The sequence below is a fragment of the Mustela nigripes genome, chromosome 13, assembly GCF_022355385.1.
Source record: "Mustela nigripes isolate SB6536 chromosome 13, MUSNIG.SB6536, whole genome shotgun sequence".
In the NCBI taxonomy this organism is placed as follows: Eukaryota; Metazoa; Chordata; class Mammalia; order Carnivora; family Mustelidae; genus Mustela; species Mustela nigripes.
Window position 1 is genome coordinate 113,082,819 of NC_081569.1, and position 11,483 is coordinate 113,094,301.

At 40.1% G+C, this 11,483-nt stretch overlaps 1 protein-coding gene across 2 annotated transcripts in view; it reads left to right on the top strand.

Annotated features, from left to right (window-relative positions):
• RAD51B (RAD51 paralog B) overlaps window positions 1–11,483 on the top strand; it is a 683,675-nt gene that overhangs the window by 454,293 nt on the left and 217,899 nt on the right. The gene's annotated exons all lie outside the window — the stretch shown is intronic.

The following is an 11,483-nucleotide window of genomic DNA, read 5'->3' on the forward strand; positions in this document are numbered from 1 at the left end:
CTAGTTTCTAGGTTTATTTCTACACTTGCTCCCTGACCTTCATCTCGTTGAAAGATTCAGGGTATCAGATTCTTGCCCATAATTTCCTTTCAACAGAACTTACTGTATTACCCACCCACCCCCACCCCCCAACATAAATGGCTAGAACAGCTGGCTCTTTCACTCCTGGTATGCACACACAGGGACACAAAGGAGATACACACACACACATATGTATAATATACATCTCTGCATATATAAACACACACTTTGGTCAATTATTTTTTTAGCAGAATAAAGGTCATTAATCAAAATACAATTCATTTTAACAGTCAGAGCTTGACACGAGATCATTATTTCAAGAAAACCCGAAGAGACTAAGATCCCTTTCATAGTATTGTTTTCTTTCTAAACCTCTGTAGGGTGCATGGCTCTTCTCCACTGAGAAAGTTAGGGACAGTGCCATGGAGCAGCCTCGTGGCCTACATGTGAAAAGACCCAAGTTCTCTTGGGGGAATAGTTCATGCCACATATCCCCTCACCTCACAGAAAGAGAAGATTTTACATCGGTTGCATTCCCAACTCTAGGCTGTCTGTAGTTAGCCTCAGGGCAAAGAAAACAAAAATGATTTCCCCCCACTTCTCAGAAGAAAAACTCAAGTGTGGAGAAATACAGCTATAAACCTTTCTCCAATTCCACCGCAGTTCATTTCATCTTCTTTTTTCTGGAATGTTTTGTAAGCTAAGAAGAAACATTTCCAGTTCATCTCATCTATGTGAAACCTTTCTTTGGAAAGCCCAAGAGATCTTCATCCCCCATGGGAGATGATGGCAAGGCTGGCATATATTTTTCCTTCCAAATGAGTAGGACATAGAGGTACAGGATAGCAGAGTGATCAGACAATAGCTGGGCAAATGAAAAAGACCCCAGGAGCCCTGTCCACAGCCTGTCTGCCCAGTAATTAACCAGTTAGTTAGTTGTTTCCTGACTAAAATCACCTCACTCTTTCTCCTGTTGAATGCTCGTTCTGTTACAAGCCTGCCAGCCAAACATGTAGCTTCTTGACCCATTTGGGGCCAACCAGGGGCTCCCAAATTAGTCTGTAACCTCTGACCCTCTAGTCTTAGGAAATTAGGCATATTCATATTCTGTGAGTAAGTAAGAATAGAAATAGAAAATTGGGCAAAGGCTATAAAATGGTAGATTGTAGAAGACAAAACTTGAGTCTTCGACTTTACAAGTCTTTAAGGAAAAAAACAAAACAAAACAAAACAAGTCTTTAAGGAAATAATAATAAATACAAAATGAGCTACCACTCTTACCCATCAATGTTGCCAAAAGAAACAAACACCCTACCAAAACCTGAACCAGAACCAAATAAAAAATGTGGGTGAGCCTGTGAGGAAACAAGAACTCACATTGCTAATGAAAGAGTAAATTGGCACAGTCGCTTTAAAGAATAATCTGGTAGCATCTAGTTAGACAGGAATGCACACACACACTGCAGTCCAATAACTACTGCTCTAGATGTGTGCCTGAGAGGTATTCTGTGCCCCACAGGTAAGATTACGTACACACACCTCCATATTTGTATTTATTAAAAAAGATTGGAAGAATGAATACCAAATTCTTGATCATGGTTGTCACCAGGAGAAGGAAATACAATGGCAGTGCTTTGGCTTGATACATTTTTTAATGTACAAGACCAAGGATTATTTAAAGAATGAAGAAAATGTACAAACAGGGTCTGTTATCATTTTCTCTGTATCTTCTGAATGTAAAATGTTTGCAGAATTAGGAAAGAAGATCGTCCTATACACATCTGTGCAGTCAGCACACTTTAGTCCTGCCGCCATTTTATGACTTGCATATTTCCAGGCCCCCAGGCACAGGGGCTTTCCTTTCTGCCACCTACGTTTTTCACCACGACTGACTTACCTGCCTGCAGCTGCTGATAAACTCAGGGAGGGCGGTGCAGGTAAGACCCGACAATGTAGAGAATTATAGGAGAGGCCTAGAATCTTTCCCTTCCCCCCCTCAGCTTTTCAGAGGGCTGGAAAATTGCCTAATATAATTATTTTGTCTAAACGAGGAAACTGTGGTCTGGAGAGGCTTGTTCAAATTCACCTGCTAACCAGCATAGGTACCAGAATCTGTGACTCTTGATTTTCCAGTAACAAAAGCTCTGGAATGTGGGAATAAATGGAAATTCTACTTCCTGAGCCTTCACTGTGGACAACCAGGCTCCCCACCCCAGATTTGTCTTATGGAATAGCCATGAGGGCAGCCATACTTGAAGAGACAAGGAGAGAAGTGAGAAGTCTACATGGTCACTGCATTCCGGGAAGCCGTGTAACAGAGGTGAAGAGGTTTATCAGAAGTCACACTTTCCTGGGTGTGTATCCTGGCTCTTCCACTTCCCAGCTGTTTCACCTTGGCTGGTATTTAACCTCTCTGTGCCACTGTAAAAGTGAGAATAATAAGATCACCTATTTCAGGGGCCGTAATGAGAGTTAAAGAGTTAACGATGTACTGTGTAATACCAGGTTCCTGGTATACGTGCTTGACAAATGCTGGCTATTATTATTACATCACTCCTAGAACAAACTATTGAGGAAACTGAATCTTTAATTATGGTTCTGCCTTCTTTTGCCATAAACCACATACCTATCTCTCAAAGCTGTCATTAGTATCTTCCTTCTTATTTGACGCGGGTGAGTCTCAGTTTTGCAGTTAAGAAAGCAGAATTTTAAAAAGTAAGGTATTTTGTGGTCCAGAACAATGTTGAAAATGTGTGATGCTGGTTGTGTTTTCTTTTCATTATATTTCATCCAACACTTATTTTTCCCTTTTGGTACACGTGGGGCCACACAGAAGGCCGCTCAGCTGTGACATTGACCATAGGAGACAGCTCTTTCTGTTGGAGGTCTTACTGTCTAATACTCAGATTGCCATCATGATGCTCTCCAATCAATCACCAGCAAGTTCTTAACATTTTTCAAGAAGGAAATACCCCCAAACTCCTGTAGTCATTTTGACAGATGCCTTGAACTTTAACATAAGATGATCACATATTTCCACTTGCTGCCAAATTTGTACCTATTATATGGAGATTTGTACCTCATAAATTAGATTCTCTTTTCCTGTATCAGTTTATGGAAACTTCTGCTGTTGTATATGAATTCCAGTGTGACTTCCAGACATCAGCCCATTCACTAGTAGAGAATTCATTCTCAGGTTTTGCAAGTAAGGTAACTATATCTTCATTTGTTCCCAGTGCCTCCTTCCCCAGTAATGCAGTTCTAAAAGATGGATTTCTATAGGGTAGGATATTATCAATTTCCTTTTCATGGTTGTGGGAAAAAACCTTATTTTTTATAAATATTACAGTAAACTTTCTCATCTACTCTAGAAAAGATCCATTCTCTAAACCTGAGATAAATTCCTTTGTCAAAGTAATGAGAGGGTGATCTCACTTGCAGTCTTACTTACTAATTTATTCCATAATTTGGGTGTTAATCTTGCTGTCAGATGAATACAATCAACTTTTGGACTCAATTTCTTCCTGTTCAGGGAAGAATTTCTATAGCAAATTCCCACTTAATTGCCTCTTTTGTACACACCCACATCTTATTTTCATTTGTGCCTAGCCTAGCTCATTGCAACCTATAATTGTCCAGCTCAATGAGAATTTTTTTTTTGAAGATTTGATGCTTCCAGGTACCAAAATAACTTTGATTTAAAGTTGCAGGGGATAGTTTGTTGATATGTAAATCAAACCTTAAATACTTTGAAGCCTCTTTCATGACGGATGACTGAAATGGACCACAGTTTGTTCAGTGTGGAAGTAAATGCTGAGATTAGTCATTTACAGGATCTGGCTTTGTGGAAGTGGGGTGCACTCTTCCATCCTTATGGTTATTTTTTTCCCTTTTGGCCATTGTTGTCTTGGTCCAAAAATGTCCTTTTTCCTTTGATGCCTAGCTTTCCGCAGCTATTCCATAGTTGTCATTCCATGAGATCTCAGGTTGAGTTTTTAAGAATTTAACCTGTCCGGGCTCTGTCCCAGACCTGCTGAGTCAGAATCCCTAAAGGCAAGACAGGGGTATTTGTGCTTTTGAAAACCTCTTTGGGAGGCATTCAGCCAAAATTGAGAACCACCCTCTGATTGCCTAGGTTAGAAATCTTTCGTTTGTGAATAATTGAAACCCACCGAAATTGTCATAACAAAAAAGAGAAATTTACCAGGAGGAAGCAGGAGACTTTAGCAAAACCTAAGAGCATGAGACCCATCTGGGCTTCATAAGAGATCCAAACCTGGAAATGGAGCAGGACTCAGGCAGCTGCTCTGCTTCTTTCCAATAATCAGCTTCCTTCTTTTTCTCTTTCTCTGCTGACCACTTTCACCACTCAGCAAGCACTTGGCCAAACATGGTACCTTTTTGGTACCCAAGTTTACAGATCCTCAGTTCAGTGGACCAGTCCAGACTAACTAGCACCTCTCAGTCTAAGTTTCTGCAGGAACATATAGTTGGCCTAGCATAGGTGATTGGATAGCACTGTTCCATCATGGCTGCCAAGGGCCCCCGTGTGTGAGTTCAGACTGGAGTCTGTTCAGATATCTCAAAGTATTTCTCTATACTTTCTGTATTCTTATTCTCCATCCTACCCTGGCATCTATACCAAATAACTTTATTTCGGATTTCAGCCTCATTGCCAAAATTTTCACGTTTACGGAAAACGAGAAGCAACAATTTCCATGTATTAGGATGATTTATCCTTACAGAAGCCACTAAGCCAAACATTGAATATACTCTTCTCTGTGTTTAGTTCTCCCTTTTATAAATATGCATCAGTTTAAGTGTTGAAAAAATTAGAGCCTTGGCAAATCTGCTTCTCCCAAGTAGTAAAAATTGAAAAGTAGTTGAGTAAGATAATAGTCTAATGACATAGTCATTTTCTATGATGCATATACTTTTAATCACCAAGATAATGTTTAAAGGAATTGAGGTGGTTTATCACAGGCAATGCTGAGATGTGACTTTATAATGATCTTTTATAGAAAAGTCTTCTGCCTTATCTTTGTCTACAAAAGGGTTAAAATAAAGGAGGAAATGCCTTAGGAGGAATATAGCAGTAATTGGCACAAGGCTCATATTCAGTAGTATTTCACCAATAGTGTTTACTTAGAAGTATTTATTAGAAATAACTTCCAGGTGTTTTGAAACATTGGAATGAGTTACCAAGGAGAGTAGAAAATCTTTCATTCTTTCTTCTGTCATCTTGCCACCATCTTACATTATCTGGGATGGCCAAAGACATTCATGATACTTGACTCTACAAGAGATTAGAATTTGGTAGAAAATAAAATACAAAAGCGATGAGTAACACTTCCACCTTTGGTGTTCAGAGATCTCTACATGTTCTAATTTGTCTCATTTCATTCTTATAGGGCAAGAAGAAGAAAACAGGGTTCACTGTCTTTATTTTACTGCTGTGTAAACAGAGGGTCAGTCATTCCTGCTATTTAGAATTCTAATTTTGCTGGTATTTTCAGCTTCAGGGAAGGTGAAAACGACAATTTCCACTTATGGATGATGTCTTAATCTTGCAGATGCTGCTAAGATGGATTGGGCAGATAGAATGTTAAGATAAAGCACACCGCTAATGACTAAGTTAGAATTGAAAATGAATTTTGTCTCTTTAAAAGGACAACAAGAACCAAAGTGACTGTATTTCAGTAAACTATAATGCAAAAGAAAGGTATGATGGATTAAAATAAATTGTAAAAACATGTATTAGTGAAGGTTGAGCTATAAGCATGATACCATTGGAAAAATAAAAACAGATAAAAAGTGATAGCTGATAAATGATACCATATAGGAGTAGCTTCATCATTAAATGGCATTAGCATTTACAGAATTAATTGTCAATTTCTAGGACATATCTTAAAGTATTAAGGGTCTTCATAAAGTTTTGTGGAAGTTTCAACTTGAATATTTTATGTCAAAGGTATAATAGAAGCAATCTGTAAGTAATGGTTTCAAGTAATTTGTAAGCTTATGACAAATACTGTATTATCTAGGGTCTTCAGTGCAGGTAACCAATCCAATGGAATTTATTGGTTAGGGTAATTGAGAAGTCTAAGGGGTGAATCTGACTGGGTTTCCAATAGTATATTATTATTTCTAGTGCTGTTTCCATCTCTCTGCTCTGCTGTCCTGTTGGTTTTAATCTCAGCAATTTCTGCCACATGGTGACAAAGTGGCTTCCCTGGTCCTCATCACTTAGGATCTCAAAAGACGTGGGGTCCTTTTTTTTTTTTTTTTTTTTTTGCCTTCAACTCAGTACCCTCAAAGAGTCCATCTGACCCACTGGATTACTTGTTTACCCCTGTGGCAGAAAGACAGGGGCCCCAAAGGTGGGGCTGGGGCAGTTCTCCAAAGGAAAGGAAGGCTTTTGTTCCCAGAAAAGGGGGATGGGGTGTTGAGTAGGCAGAAAGAACAGCTGTCCCCCCATACATTACACAACTGCATGTCAGACACTTTCACATCCTTGGCAAAAAAAAAAAAAGAAAGAAAGAAAAAAAGAAAGAAAGAAAGAAAGAAAAAGAAAAGAAGAAAAAAGCCTTCACTAATGAAAATGAAAAGACAGCTTCAAATACTGTAAGTAGCAAAAGAAAAAAATTTGAAATACTTTTTAATATTCTCTCTAGTCCCCAGAGTTAAAACCAACTGTTACTTCCTCCTTGCTTCCAAATATTTTGCTTGCTTCTCTACTCTCACTTGGTTATCTTCCTTCTACAGATCCAGCTTCCTGAAATAGGGTGTGAACATTTGAAGACAGAACTTTCTCTTCCTTTATCTCCCGCCCCTCATCCAGTGCCTGGGACACAGAAGCCTCTTGATGTTTATTGAATATATGCACTGCTTACATTAGGATAAGAATAATTTTTAAAACTAAACTAGGAAAGGGCATTAGGGGAAAGCCCTTATTCTCTGTGAAGAAGGGTTTTCCTTAAGAAGCTCTTGGCTGCTCCGCTTCCTCATCACTCCTTCTCAGGGGAAGTGGAATGGCTCATCTGACTGCTGAGTCTAAGGAAGGTATCAGCGCCACAGAGGCATCGGGGCCTACTTTAGTTTGGCGTGTCGGGGGAAGCCCACTGTTGCTATGCGCCCACGCCATATCTTCTGCTTCCTCTGTTTCTTTTGATGGGCTCAGAATTCAGGTGGGAAATGTATATAATTTAATGGTCCCCTCAATCCTCCCAAAAATGTTCAGAAAGATCATATATATGTCTTTGAATGTGTGTAGAGAATGGATTTAAAAACTAAATATTTTGGCATGTTTTGTGTTATTTATTTATATCCTATCTTTTTCCAAAACAGATTTAAGATGGCTTCATCTTCAGCATGGTAATCTAATCCATGACATTCAAAAGCCACAAGGACAGAAAAAGAATTTTCCAAGACACCCTGAAGCACAACTTCATTTGATATGGTTTCCTAGCCTAGATTATAATCAGAAAGTCACTGACTCCTTTTATTGTTGTTTTTAAGCAAAAAAGGATCTTATTCCTCATCCTCTATCCTTTCTCATGATGACTGGCTTTACCACCTCAGAATCAACATAGATTCCTTTCTTCTCTGCTGCCCCTTCCCCCCATCATCTATTCCATGATCAAGATTTCCCTCCTCAGTACCTCTCATATCCAGCCATACATTCAGTATCTAAGTTCACACCTTGAACTTTCTTTTGCCTGGTCTGGTCCAGCGCTCCCCACTCTGTAGTTCTTATTCCCTCTTCTGTACCATGGCCAAAGTGTTCTTTCCAGTGCAACAGCATGATTGTGTTACTGTTGTATTTGAAATCCCTCAGGGTCATTTTACTGCCTCTAGGATTAAGTCCAAGCTCCTTAGCATACATGCAGGGACCTCAAGGGTCTGGCAGCTGCCGAGTGCCCCAGCCATATCTCCTTGAATGGTCCCTCTCTCGGCCTCATTTCTCCATCAGCCCCCTCCCTTGCAAAGCACATACACTAGAGCCATTGTGAAGAACTCCGAGTACCTCTTCGGGGCTAGTCTATTTCACATTGTGGGGTTGTGTTGCTGCTTTTCTGCCTGTAATTTGCGCCTTCTAGCCTCTCCCAAAACTGGCCTAGCTGTCAAGACTCAACCAGAGCATCCCTCCTGTCTGAAGCCTTTTTGACAACTCACCTTTGGGAAGAAGCAAGCGGTCTCTTCTTTGTGTCCACTTCTGTGCCTTGTTGTCCTCAACACATATCTTCTTTCTTTCTTTCTGTTCTTAATGAACTGTTTGCAACACTGTTTGCCTCCGGTAGACCGAGAGGTCCTGGGCACAAAGTCCAAGTCCTACTCCTCCCGTTGTCTCTGACACATAACATGGTACGTGACACTTGAGAACCATCCCAGAGATGTTTGTTGACTAAATGCGTGTTTATATATGTGAACAAACAGCAGTGTCGGCATTGTTGTTAGTGGTATTCCTCTCCTTCCTACACCTTTGAGGATGTAGAATTAGCTTCTCCCACAAAATGGGTAAGAGGCTCTGTATTGCAAAGATTTGGCCATAAGAAGCAGGCTTGTGAGCACGCTCTGCTTTACAGTAACGTCAGCTACTGATGTTAGCAGCCTCTGTTCCTTGCAGGATTGAGAGGGCTGTTGATCACTCTGGGCCTTGATCTTATAAACACCCACACAGGAGGATCGCATGGGAGCCTAAGTAGAGAATATCTGTGTGGACTGAGACAGGACTTGGAAGCTTTAGAGAGGCTCTTCTTTCTGGAGTAGTTTAACTACTCATTTCCCCAGGCAGAGATGAAATAAATGCATTTGCCCAGTGTTCCACCCAGGCTTCAGAAACCAACAGGGCAAGAGAGAAGTTAAGAAGCGAAGACTGCTGGCCGAGTCAGCCAGTATTTACCAAGTGACCACTGCATGGCCCGTGCTGTGGAAGGCACTGATGAGTTAAGCAAGAAGGATGATCGGTCCTCCCAAGAGTTTACAGTCCAAAGTAATTAAAGTCACTAAAACGAATAGACCTTATGTGTTGGGTTCTGATGATAAATGTAGATTACTTTTATTTTTTGATTATATAGAAATAGAAAATACTCGGCAAAACACAATTTTCTTACAGTTTAAAGCAGCTGTAAAATGAAGAGTCTGGGGTATATTCATGGTCTAAATCAGAGATTGCAGCTTGGTGCCCACTGGGCCAGAATCCTATAACATTTTCAAATTCAGGAAATTTTTAATAAAAATTAAGATTTCTTGCTTGTGGTTTCTGTCTGGCTTCTAAATCTATTTGACTTTGTGATCTCAGTCTAAATGATTCACACATGACTTAGTGGTTTTTGGAAGAACTGTATAAAGGCTTTCAACTTTGGATAAGTGGATTCTCATATAAACACAAAGTATATTTAACTCCCTTGCGAGTTCCTAGCCATAGTGCATAGGTTTATTTAAAAACAAACCCCCCAGAATGGAAGATCCATATTGCCTTTGTTTCATAGTTTAGGTGTTTAGACCTGGGATCCACAAACATTTTCTGTAAAGAGCCGGATCATGAATATTTTCGGTTTTGCATTGCAGGTTATATGGTGTTTTTTGTTTTGTTTTGTTTTGTTTTTGTTTTTAAATTTTATTTTTTTTTAGTGTTGCAAAATTCATTGTTTATACACCACACCCAGTGCTCCATGCAATATGTGCCCTCCATAATACCCCCACCAGGCTCACCCAATCCCGCACCCCCCTCCCTTCCAAAACCCTGTTTGTTTCTCAGAGTCCACAGTCTCTCATGGTTTGTCTCTCCTTCCAATTTCCTCCAACTCACTTCTGTCCATCTCCAATGTCCTACATGTTATTCCTTATGCTCCACAAGTAAGTGAAACCGTGATAATTGACTCTCTCTGCTTGAAATATCACTCAGCATAATCTCTTCCAGTCCTGTCCATGTTGATTCAAAAGTTGGGTATTCATCCTTTCTGATGGAGGTATAATACTCCATTGTATGTATGGACCACATCTTCTTTATCCATTCATCTGTTGAGGGGCATCTTGGTTCTTTCCACAGTTTGGTGACTATGGCCCTTGCTGCTGTGAACATTGGTGTATAGGTGGCCCTTCTTTTCACTGCATCTGTATCTTTGGAGTAAATACCCAGTAGTGCAATTGCAGCGCTATTTTTAATTTCTCGAGGAATCTCCACACTGTTTCCCAAAGTGGCTGCACCAACTTGCATTTCCACCAACAGTGTAAGAGGGTTCCTTTTTCTCCATATCCTCTCCAACACTTGTTGTTTACTGTCTTGTTGATTTTGGCCATTCTAACTGGTGTAAGGTGGTATCTCAATGTGGTTTTGATTTGAATCTCCCTGATGGCTAGTGATGATGAACATTTATTCATGTGTCTGTTAGCCATTTGTATGTCTTCTTTGGAGAAGTGCCTGTTCATGTCTTCTGCCCATTTTTTGACATGATTATCTGTTTGGTATGTGTTGAGTTTGAGGAGTTCTATATAGATCTTGGATATCAGCACTTTGTCTGTAGTGTCATTTGTTGTTTGTTGCAGCTGCTCTGCCCCTGAGTGTGAAAGCACCATAGACAGTACATGAGCAAAGGGGCATGGCTGTGTTCCAGTAGAACTTTATGAACACTGAAATTTGAATTTCATATGATTTTCATGTCACAAATGTGCACGGGGTGGGGTTTTTTTTTTTCCATTTTTCTCTATTATTTAAAAATACAAAAACTTCTTAGCTGATGGGCTGTTCAAAAAACAGGAAGCAGACTTCATTTGGCATCTAGGCTGAATGGACATTAGATGATTGTCATTGTCAAGTCTTGGTCTTTGACTGTTTAGACCTGACTAGCCCAAAAGGAACAAGCTAGGGTGTTCTCCCCTCTGCATAGTGCAAGGGAATTCTCCCTTCCTCACGTTTTCATATTCAGAGGGGGCTGGGTTAATGCCCTGCTTGAATGTGGAAGTGCTCACCTTGCATTTCCCAAAGCCTTGGAGGCCAGTCTACATTTCAGACAGTCCAGGTGATGAGTGAACCTTGTGTTTTCCATGAGGAACTCTATCCCTAAGCATCTGTATCCCAGCCATACTTGTGCATGGAAAAGGCAAAAATCTATTAATATCCTAGCTGGAAAGAAAACTATAAAATTACACATATATGCAAGCTTGTGTGTATTCTGCAGTTCAAAGTGTAGTCAGCAAAAAAAGCATGCATGCTATTGCATTGGGAGGAAATCGGTGTCTTTGAAATCAAATACCCTCCCATTGGCATATCCAGGCTTGAAACCCTGCTGCAGCTTTTAGCTTCCACCACATGTTTACATTGGAAATCTCTCTGTGCGCATATAGAGTTTGTTCTCTTATGAAATCATGTCTCTAGGGAAGGATAATTTAAAGCCATTTCCGTTTGTTATGTCTGAGCTGAACTAGACTATTAGGGCTTGTTAACGCTGGATAAACTTGAG